Consider the following 11,926-nt stretch of genomic DNA (forward strand, 5'->3'; position numbering starts at 1 on the left):
CTTTTGTTTACCCTTATGCTCTTCAATCCTACATCATGGTTTTTCTTTTCAGTGCACTTGCAGCACATTCAGAGTGAAAACCAAGGTTCTCATGTCTTGTGAGGGACTTCATGATCTGACTGCTCATCCATTGCTTTGGGGGTTTGGGGAAAATTTGGGTATATTTCTGGGGAATCCTCTTTTAAGCCTTTTTTTTTTTTGAGTTGTAGTCTCACTCTGACCCAGACTGGGGTGCAGTGGCATGCTCCTGGCCACTGCAGCCTCAACTTGCTGGGCTCTGGCAATCCTCTGCCTCAGCCTTGCAAGTAGCTGGAACTACAGTCACACGCTACCATGCCCGGCTAATTTTTTTGATTCATTGTAGAGATGAGGTCACTCACCTCAGCCTCCCAAGCATGGGATTACAGGCTGAGCCACCAAGCCCAACTTAAGTCATTTTTAAAAGATCTGTTTATGTCTCATGACAAGTGTATAAGGGTAGTAGTGGTGCTGTTGGGAATTGGTTCAGAAACTTCACGAACACAAGATACAGATAAGTCATGTTTTCTGCATTATAATACCAGTTTTATGGAGGTTTCCAAACATAATGCTAAAGGACTTTGAATAAGTCATTTTATCAGGGCACAAAGCATTTTATTAAATTTTTGACAATGTATTTTTATGTTACATTTTTTATTACCATAAACTAACCGTATAAATTTTTTTCTTTTTTGTTTTTGTTTGTTTTGTTTTGAGTTGGAGTCTCACTCTATCACCCAACTGGAGTGCAGGGGCACACTCCCGGCCATTACAGACTTGACCCACTGGGTTCCAGCAATCCTTTCACCTCAGCCTTCCAAGCAGCCAGAACTACAGGCGCACACTATCACGCCACGCCAATTTTTATTTGTAGAGATGAGGTCTTTCCAAGTTGCCCGGGCAGGTCTTGAACCCACAGGCTCAGGCAGTGCACTCATGTCACCCTCCCAAAGCACTGGGATTACAGACTGAGCCACTGAGCCCAGTCTAAGCTTAGAAATTTAACATTTATTTGCTTACATGTGTCTTCTAGAAAATAGAATCTATTTACCTCACAGTATTCCTAAAGAAACTAATGTTGTAGGTAAACTAAAACTTTGCCAAGCTACAGTAAGATATTTGTTACCTTTTGTCCTTATGACTATCATTTTATAATTTTTGCTCTATTGATTTATAGATACCAGAACTAAGTTATGTACTTTTAGCTTTTAATTTGAAGTATATTAGTTTACACATAATTTCAGTTTAAAACGTTCTAAAATAACATGCTTGAATTTATATATCATTTAAGAGCTGAGTTACTTAGTAAGCCTTCCACTTTCGCTTAAATATTTTTTTGTTTATTGCACATGAAAAGTATAATTAGCATTTCCTTTCACGTCACTCAACTTGCATGTGAAGAATAATATGTATTTCCAATGATTTATTTTATACATGTGTTTCATACCATGTTTTACCATATTCAAATTGCCTCCAGTATTTATAAATGTAAGGTTTTTCTTTATCTCCAAAGACTAAATTACCATTTTCCCTTTTGTGCATAAATAGCAGCAGCATATTTATCACATAGTAAAGAAGATTCAGTAGTATAATTTAAATGCTTAGTAATAGCCAGGTTGCAGTGACACACACCTATAATCCCAGCACTTTGGGAGGCTGAGTTGAGAGGATTGCCTGAGCCCATGAGTTCCAGATAAGCCTGGGTGAGTTAGTGAGACCTCATCCTTACAATAAATTAACCAGGCAAGGTGGTGTGTTCCTGTAGTTACAGATACTTGGAAGGCTGAGGTGGAAGGTGTTAGGGTTTGGAGGGTGAAGTGCTGGAGAGAAAACTTGAGGGGGGAGAGGTGTAGCACTGCTAGAGCCAGCAAGCCAGAGGTGCAGTGCTGGGAACCCAGAGATCCAAGTAAATGCAAAGAATTGTAACACACAGAAGTGAGAGAAGAAAAGATTTATTTAAGAAAAGTTCACCCCCCTCAGACAGGGAGTGGGCCTATGCTCTAGGTGGGTGTGGCCCCCTCATAGACCCCTAAAGCCCTGGCTTAAATCTTTTTCTTGTAGATGTTGTATGAGACTGCTGTGACTTCTTTATCGACCACCTGTGGATGTCTTGGAGATCCTGTGACACGGGGACACATTAATGTCTGCCCACATTATCATAGCCCCTAGAGAAGGGCATGACAAGGATTATAATTCTCCTGCACCTTCCCAAATGACATTCCTTAGAGCTAATGGAAGGTGCACCTCCCCTTATCTCCTAGGCATTCCCAGTGTGTAGTTTTGGGAGATTTTTGGCTTCCCTGTAGATAGTGCCCACTTTACTGGAAGATTGAATCCCTACCTGCTCTCCCTCTGATCAGTTATAACTTTTGTAATTACAAGTTTCATGACTTTTTAGTCCTTATCCAATGCATGATGTCTTAGGCCTTGTAAACTCCCTTTACTCTGTGCAAGCTTGATTGAGATACCCCTGATGCCTGGCAGCAGGAAGTCTGTTCCTGAAAAAACAAAGGTTGCAAAGTTAATTTTACTTAAAGAGAAAGCATAGCTTATACTTTCTCATCATTGTGTTAAGGTTTAGGAACAAGATGGAAAATGGCTTCCCACTCTCTATGTGTCTTTTCAGAAGGGTCACCTAAACAACAGGTTGTGACTGTGGTGGCTCAGCCTGTAATCCCAGCACTTTGACAGTCAAGACTAGAGGATTGCCTGAGACCGCTGGTTCGAGACCACCCTGGGCAACTTTGGGAGACCTTGTCTTTACAATAAATCACTAAAACTAGCCAGACATCATGGCCTGTGTTTGCATTTCCAGCTATTTGGAAGGCTGAGTCAGATCACCTAAACCCAGCAGGTGAAGACTGTGGTGACTGTGAACATGCCATTACACTAGCCTGGGTGACAAGAGTGAGACTCAAATTCAAAAAAAAGGGAAAATATGACTCTTTAAAATTAAATGTATTTTATGAATCTGAGTCTCACTCCGTCACCCTGGCAGGAATGAAGTGGCACCATCACAGCTTATCACAACCTTGACTTGCACTCAATGGATTCTTCCATCTCAGACTCCAAGGAGCTAGAACTACAAGCATGTGTGATCACTCTCAGCTAAATTCTTTCAGCTTTTATAGCTACATGAATGTGTTGTGCTATCCAGGTTGGTCTCAAATCCCTGGGCTCAAGCAATCCTCTCCACTGTCTCTCCCCTCACCCCTGACCTGAATTTTAAAAAAGCACACACAATCCAAAAGGGGTCTTTAGGACACAGTCCCATCAACATCTTGGTTTTAATGGCTCTCCCAAATATTCCCACAGTCCCTGTTCCAACTCGCTGTCTTGACTTTGGCAGTCCCGCCAAGCAGAATGAGGCTTGCACCTGGTGACATACCCTAGGGTTATCCACCTTGATACTCCATATTATGCAACTGCCTGGCTGTAACCAATGACCACCAGGGCTTCCTCCTGCCCTTCTCAAAACCTTTCCTCCCAGGCCTTCCAGGGACCCCACACCACAAGCCCTGACTGGGGCTTAGGGATTCACAATCCACTGTTGGCCCAAGGAGACTCCTTAGCGCTGCGGTGGAGGCAGGAGAGAGGGACAGGGCCAGGACAACAGCCTCTCCTGGTCCCACACATCCAGAGAGCGTGATTGCCTGGAGTAGCTTCTGCTCAGCGAGGTTGCTGGGGTCAGGACTCTGGGGACTGCCTAACCCCACCCTGAGCCAATGCAGCACCTTCATCAGGGTCCATTCTCTCTCCCCTTCTCACGCCCATCCCCTGAAGTCCTCCCTATGAACTCCCAGGACAAGGAGGTCACAGGGCAACAAAGGCTGAAGTAAAGACTTGCAGTTCTTGGAGATGACTCGGGATTTCCACTGATGCCAGATAAAAAAAAAACAATCAGTAGCCGAAGGCAGCCTCCTCACTTCCAGCAACTTCCTAATTGGACAGTTTCCACATTACCATCCATTGATTTAATAAGGCTCCAGGTCCCCCCTCTGATCTTGAGTTACAGGAGATGCGTTCAAACAGGGCTGCAGGATGCAAGAAAAACACATGTCTGCTGATACCTACCAAGAAGGAATTATGATCGGAGAAAAGGTATGTAAGAAAAGGCTTTCATTTCATTTCACAGAGATCTGAAGATTTGGCTTTTTTTTTCAGTATATATTTCTTTTGTATTAGGAAAACAAAAAAAGTGTTATGTTTTGGTAGAAAGGCAACATTTTTTAAATTCAGTTTTTGCATTGTCAGGTGAATGCTGTGGCTGCTATGCTGGCCTCTTGAAAAATTTTCTATTGTCTGATAGTATACAACACAAACCTGTAAGAGAAAATCCAAGATGAATAATTAGGAGAAAAAAAGTACAGCTGCAAAAACAGAGCTATCTAAACGTGATATTCCAGGTGAAGACTGATCCAGATCTACCACTGCACGAGCTCCCTCAGAAAACATAACCTCAGCCAAGGGTAAGACAAAGGACAGGGAAGGCCAAGGGCCAACTAGTTCCTTTCTCCAATGATTTCCAATTTCTATATCATCAAGTAGAAAATAGACTTTAAATGGGTCATGCACCCTTACGGATGTGAATAGAGAGACACAAAATACAATATGAGAGAACTGTAAACATATATATTTTAAATTATTTTTTAGTTGGAGTCTCACTCCATCACGCAGGCTGGAGTGCAGGGGCACTCTCACAACCACCCCAGCATCGACTTGCTGTGTTCTGGGAATCCTTCCTCTTCAGCCTTCTAAGTAGCTGGAACTACAGGCACACTACCACACCTGGCTAGTTTTTTATTATAGAGATGAGGTATCACCAAGTTTCCCGGGCTGGTGTTGAACCAGTGGGCTCAGGAAGTCTACTCGCCTCGACTTCCCAAAATGCTGGGATTACAGGCTGAGCCACCGAGTCCAGCCAGTTTTTAATTTTTATTTTAAAGATGTGGGATACAATTCAGGGCTAGGTTTACAAGTGTTAATTATGCAGCTAGAAGTGTACGCATCATAGAGGAAGACTTCAAGGTAAACATTTAGAATACATCGAGACACTTATGTGACATTAATGAAGGTACTTAACCTGTCTGAGTGCCCCTTTTCTCACTTGTAAAATGGGGATCACAGGCCTACTTCATCAAAATATTAAAAACAGTGTAATATTGCCATGCAGCTTACTTTCAGAAAACTGGAACAAACCTGGAATCCAGCTACTCCAGAGAATGGGTAAGCAGAGGAGAGTCAGAGACACAAAATATAAGTGAAAGACACCAAACCCCAAGGAGTACCTGGCTCTGTAAATAGCAGCTGTGGTGGCACCAGGTCCAAACTTCTTAGGCAGCCACTGTGGAGACTTAGAGCACAGTGTCTTTGAGGTCACATGGCCAACAACAGTGCATCTGAACAGAGACACAAAAGTCCCCTTTCCACAAATCCCCACTTAATGATGGACTGTCCTGTTACACTGTCTTTCTCTAAGACCTCTGGAGAAGTGTAATCTGAAATCATTATGTAAAGAGGAATCAGGGAGTAGAATGAGAATACAGAGGAAGGTATGAGAGATGCATGCACTTGACCACATATAATGTCCCCACAAACCCTATTTAAAACTGGAAGACTCAAACCTGTAATCCCAGCACCTTGGGAGGCTGAGTTGAGAGGATTGCCTGGGCTCAGATGTTTGATACCACCCTGGGCAACTTGGTGAGACCTAGTCTCTACAGTAAATCAAAGAACATTAGCCAGGTATGGTAGTGTGCACCTATAGTTCCATCTACTTTGAATCCTGAGGTGGAAGAATTGCCTGAGTTTGAGTCTGCAGTGGACAAAAGCATGCCACCTCACTCAAGCCTGGGCAACAGGATGAGATTTCAAATAAAAAATAAAGTAGGAAGAACGCTAGTGTTAACCTGTGGTCTCCTTAGAATTCCTCAACTTGTCATTTCCATAAGTGTTCACTTTTTTTTTTTTTGAGTTGGAGTCTCACTCAGACTCCCAGACTGGAGTGCAGTGGCTGCTCCCGGCCACCACAGCCTTGACCTGCTGGGCTCCGGTGATCCTTCCACCTCAGCCTTCTGAGTAGCTGGAACTACAGGTGTGCACTACCACACCCGGCTCATTTTGATTTATTGTAGAGATGAGGTCTCACCAAGTTGCCCAGGTGGGTCTTGAACCCGCGGGCTCAGGCAAACCACTCACCTCAGCCTCCCAAAGGTGCGGGATTACAGGCTGAGCCACTGAGCCCGGCTAATGTTCACATTTTCTTCTGTATTAACAAAGAAGCTGATGAGCTCACATGTGTATTTAATCCGTGAGGTGTACATTTTCTCTAAGTACTGGTCAGGCCTTCATTATTTCATTCTATCTCATATTTGGGAATCATTAAAAAAACACCCTTGGAACATGTGAATTGAAATATATCTTGTAATCCCAGCAATTTGGGAGGCTGAGGCGAGTGGATTGCCTAAGTTTGAGACCCACCCGGGCCACTTGGCAAGACCTTGTCTCTACAATAAATCAAAAATTAGCTGGGTGTGGTAGCACACACCTGTAGTTTTTGCTACTTGGAAGACTGAGACAGAAGGATCGCCAGAGCCCAGCAGCTTGAGGGTGCCATGGCCGGGAGCGTGCCACAGCACTCCAGACTGGACAGTGGAATGAGACTCCAATTCAAAAAAAGGAAAAAATATGTCACTAACAGTCGAGTTTTATGCCATAGATATAGCAACATGAATGCTGCTTCGTCGGGGAAAAAAAAGAATTGCCTCTGAGGTCATGGGAATTTAGAGTCATCAATTATTAGGAGGCTACAGGGAAGCAGAAGTGTTCTCAGTTTTCCACTGGCTAGACCGATAAATTTCTCAGATGGACCCTAGTAAGGTACGCACATCCCTCAACACTGTGGGTGATAAGACTTTCATTCGAAGCAGAGATGCAAATTGGTGAGTTTCCAACTTCCCCTAAGTGCCTCTCACTTTGAATGTCATTGCCCCAAAGCTGGATCACCATCTGTTCCTGAGGGATCAGGTCACCCTCTGTGTCTCCTTGACATTGTCCAGTCAGGGCACAGTTGAGATGAGCCCAATGAGTACGTGTAAAATGTGTGAGCCACCATCAGCTTCAGGTTGACTTCACATCCACTGAAATGAGTTGGTAAAAATGGTCCACTAGGTCAGGTGCTGCTAGGTTCGTGACCCTGGGGGCAGGGAGCTCTCAAGATTCTAGGGTTCCCTGCATGCCCTGTGACTCACGAGTCAGCCAGCTCCTCCCACCTACAATGCCAGTGCAGGGAGAAATCTTAACTTTTTCTTGCCTCATAGAGGCATCATTTGATCACATCGCTTGTCACTCAATACCAGAGAGGTGGGCCCTGGAGCCTCATGCAATAAATGAGCATTATGTTCTCAAATGGCCAATCAGGAGTTGGAAATAAGGGGGCAGGTCTTCATCTCCTGTGCCTGATCACAGAGCTGGGTCTTCCCCGCTGGACTGTCCTGTTATCTGGGAGCTTCTGGTAAATTACAAAGTATGAATATATTTATTTATTTTGAGTCGGAGTCTCTCTGTTACCCAGGTTGGACTGCAGAGGGATACGCACAGCCACCACAGCCACAGCCTGTTGAACTCAGGTGATCGTTCTACCTCAGCCTTCTAAGTAGCTAGAAATACAGGCATGCACCACCATGCTTGTGTCATTTTTCTTAATTTATTGTAAAGAGAGGTCTGGCCAACGTGCCCAGGTTTGTTTCAAAATCCTGGGCTCAGACAATGCTCTTGCCTCTGTCTCCCAAAGTCCTGGGATTACTGCATAAGATATGGGCCTAACTTGAAGTATGAATTTCTATAGGATCACATTTGAAACCTCCCTAGGTAAGGAAATCATAAAGCAGAAAACTTAAAATATCTGCTCACAGTGTTCTTGGGATTTCAGAGTCCAAAAACAAAGTCACCACTACTCTCACATATTTCCAACATTATGCAAAAAGAAACCCTAAAAAATAGTTTGTAAATAAATGATAGTCTCATGTGTCCCAAAGCAACAGAACAGTAGTCTGATCATTCAGCCCTTATGAACCATTAAAAGAACTGTGATTTTCACTGTAATCTTGAAGAAAATTAATGGAAGGAAAGCAAGAGTTTCTGGGGGATTTCAGTTCAAAGAACAACAGACATCCCCTTGGAAATCAAGAGAAAAAACCCCCAGGCTCCTCAGGAACTATTTCCATAGGAGCAGATCACATTGCAAACCTCATTTCAAGCTTTGATTCCACGTCGACCTGTGTCATTTGCTTCTTTCACTTCTACGTACCTGGGGGTCTTGCTAATGTGTTGTGTCTTCAGGGCTCTTTGCTTCACTCCAGAGAGATGGTCAGGTCTGGCTTAGAGACAGCAAGACCTGTTTTATTAGAAAAAAGTAACATGACACTTGCTGGAATTCTATTACAATCCTAGTACTGTGCACAGGAAATAGTACACTAAAAAAGATTCTACAAAATTAATTTCCAAATATTGTTTTTCTCACCGAACCTTTAGGACATTATAGAATAATTTTAAGATTGTAGGTCCTAGCCAGGCTCGTGGCTCAGCCTGTAGTCCTGCACCATTGGGAGGCTGAGGTGAGTGGATTGCCTGAGCCCGTGGGTTTGAGTACCGCCTGTGCAACTTGGGGAGACCTCATCTCTACAATAAATCAAAAAATTTAGCTGGGCATGGTAGAGAGTGCCTGTAGTTCCAGCTAATTGGAAGGCTGAGGTGGAAGGATCGCCAGAGCCCAGCAGGTCGAGGCTGCGGTGGCCGGGAGCATGCCGCTGCCTTCCAGCCTGGGAGACAGAGTGAGACTCCAACTCAAAACAAAAACAAAAACAAAACAAAAAGATTGTAGGTCCTTAGATCAGCACTAGTGAATCAAAATTAGATGGCAGCCATTGGATTTTTAGGTGTGGCGAACAATATACATGTGTATAATTTTTGGGTTTTTTAGAGCAGGATTTATTGAGATTACCAAAAAGCTCCCACAATAGGAACAACCCAAGGGGGTTGCCAAGCAATAACATTTTATTCCCCAAAATTTCTGGACTTACCACTAATATACTGTGAAGGGCACAGATCATTTCAAAATAGGTAAAACTTCATGAAGCTAAAACTCATTTTTGCAAAGCACAAACTCACAGAAAACCTTCTACAAAAGAACAGGAAATTCTTTCTATGGAAGATAAATTGCTTCTTAAAGTTTTCCTCACTGAGAAATACCAGTTTCCTGTGACTCTCTAACATCACCTTCTTGTACAAAATTAGTAGAGCCAGGTCTAGGCATTCTTATTCTTCTGAGAGAATTCTATGGCCACATCCCTGAATGTCAACAGCCCCTTAAAACACAACAACATATATTTACCAAGTGACCATGGACTCTAGGTAAAAGGAGAGCGCAATGAAAACAGGTCCAAGTCAGACTAGGTGGCTCAGCCTGTAATCCTGTGCTTTGGGAGGCTGAGGTGAGTGGATTGCTTGTGCCCAAATGTTCGAGACCCACCTGGGCAACTTGGCGAGACCTCATCTCTACAATAAATTAAAAAATTAGCTGGGCATGGTAACACGCACCTGTAGTTCCAGCTACTTGGAAGCCTGAGGCGGAAGGATTGCTGGAGCCAGCAGATAGAGGCTGAGGTGGCTGGGAGTGTGCCACTGCATTCCAGTCTGGGTGACAGAGGTTGACTCCAACACACACACACACACACACACAAATGCAGATTCTGATTCAGGCGATGTGGGGTAAACCTAAGTTTCTGCATTTTTATTTATTTCATTTCAGATGGGTCTCAGTTTGCTGCCCATGCTGGGATGCAGTGGCATAATCACAGCTCATTGCAGCCTTGACCTCCTGGCCTAAAAAGATTCACTCTTCTCAGCCTCCTAAATGGCTGGGACAAATTGTTGTCATGTGCATGGCAAACACAAGACAACACAGTGCTGTGATATTATTAACCAAAAATTTGTAAAGTATAATCTGAATCTAATAATGAAGAAACAAATATTTTATGTAGAATTCCAGCTACAAGTATCTTCCATGTTTTGTAACACCCAAAAGTGCATTGATGTTCTCTTTTTTTAGGATCCTAGAGATCAAGACTCTTCTCATTATTTTTTATTCCAAACTTTCTGAGTTATTCGAGGCAGTAACTGCCACACTGCTTAAATGTGCATTTTATTATTTCTGTTCTGCATGGAGCAGATGGAGCATCCAGATGGAACCTTAATAATACTTGTTTCCATGCTTAACTAGACATGAATATGTCTCATCTCCAATAGCAATCTTGGTTATCTGTGTTTTTCCATGTTCCACAACCAAAAGGGAACATGTTTAATAATGCAGGTCATAAATTCATGGTGAGAAATGTACACAGCAGCTATAAAGCCTGAAGAAACAAAGAGAAGGCAGAAGCATGTAGGAAAAAAGAATTTTTCAGGGCACTTGAATATGAGCTAAACTCACAAGGCAGGACAATCACAAGTAGCAGTTGAGATTTGCATGCTCTAAAATCATGACATTCCAGCATGAAGAGAGACAGAACCTTGCCTGGAACACATTTACCTGAGAACAAGCCACTTTTGCCTCTTCCTCCTCCTCCTTCTCTGACATTTCTTTTCGGGGGAGATTATCTGGACATGTCACATCTACATGTTGAAAATATGACTTTAATATCATTTTTACTTTTTTTGAGTTGGCATCTCACTCTGTCGCTCAGGTGTGGCACACTCCCAACCATCGCAGCATCGACTTGCTGGGCTCAGGTGATCCTTATGCCTCAGCCTTCCAAATAGCCAGAACTACTGGCATGTGCTACCACACAGTTAATTTTTTTATTGTAGAGACGGGGTCTCACCATGTTGCCCAGGGTGGTTTCAAACCCACAGGCTCAGGCAGTCCTCTTGCCTCGGACTCCCAAAGTGCTGGGATTATAGGCATGAGCCACTGCACCAGATCGGCCTTTATTTTCTAAAAATTAATTTAAATATATTTTTTGAGTCTGAGTCTCACTCCATAACCCAGGCAGGCTTGAAATGGCTCCATCCAGTGTGTGACAATTTTGACCTTTAGAGCTCAACAGATTTTTCCATTTCAGGATCCCAGGCATCTGAAATTATAGGCATGTTTGACCAATCTCGACTAATTTGTTTCAGCTTTTATAGCTACATGAATGTGATATGTTGTCCAGGTTACCTCAAACTTCTGGACTCAAGAAATCCTCTCCACCCTCATCACTGACGTGGATAAAAACAAACAAAAATACACACACATACACACACACACAAACGACCCAAGTGGGGTCTTTAGGATGCAGGCCCCTCATCTTCTCAGTTTTAATGTTCCTCTAAATTGTCACATCCCCTGCTCCAACTCTTTGGCTGTCCCACCAGGCAGAACCAGGTTTGGACTTGGTGACAAACTGCCAATGACCCTGATGACTTGCCCTAGGAATTTCCACCTGGATATCCCAGATCAGGCGACTGTGGGGCTAACCAGCACCTGCACGTGGTCGGCTTCCCTTTGCCCCTTCCCAAAGCCTTTCCACGCAAGCCTTCCAGATACCTTTGAACAGGAGACCTGACTGGTGGATTAGGGTTTCACGATCCGTTTTTGGTCCAAGGTAATTCCTTAACATTGTGCCAGACCCTCCGCTTAACCTTGGAAGAGGAGAGAGGACCAGGATCACAGTCCCTTCCAGGGCCCCACCATGACACTCCTGGTTCCTGCACATCCAGAGCACGGGATTGCCTGGAGATGCCGCTGGTGGGGCGAGGTCGCCATGGGGACAGCACCCTGGGGACAGGACCAGACCCACCCCATGCAGAGGGAACCAGGGCCGAGACACTGGAGAGGATGAGTCCAGGATCAGAAGTGAGAGGGAGG

General features: G+C 43.8%; 1 long non-coding RNA gene across 1 annotated transcript; it reads right to left on the minus strand.

Annotated features, from left to right (window-relative positions):
- Positions 1-4,218: 4,218 nt before the first annotated feature.
- LOC103266251 lies at positions 4,219-11,641 on the minus strand. The gene is made up of 4 exons (XR_504690.2): positions 11,606-11,641; positions 8,327-8,413; positions 5,218-5,228; positions 4,219-4,341 (listed from the first exon to the last, which is right to left on the minus strand). It is a non-coding gene; the product is annotated as an uncharacterized LOC103266251 (long non-coding RNA).
- Between the last annotated feature and the right edge of the window lie 285 nt (positions 11,642-11,926).

Source organism: Carlito syrichta, unplaced genomic scaffold (genome assembly GCF_000164805.1).
Source record: "Carlito syrichta isolate Samal-C Ts95f unplaced genomic scaffold, Tarsius_syrichta-2.0.1 Scaffold99439, whole genome shotgun sequence".
Lineage (NCBI taxonomy): Eukaryota > Metazoa > Chordata > Mammalia > Primates > Tarsiidae > Carlito > Carlito syrichta.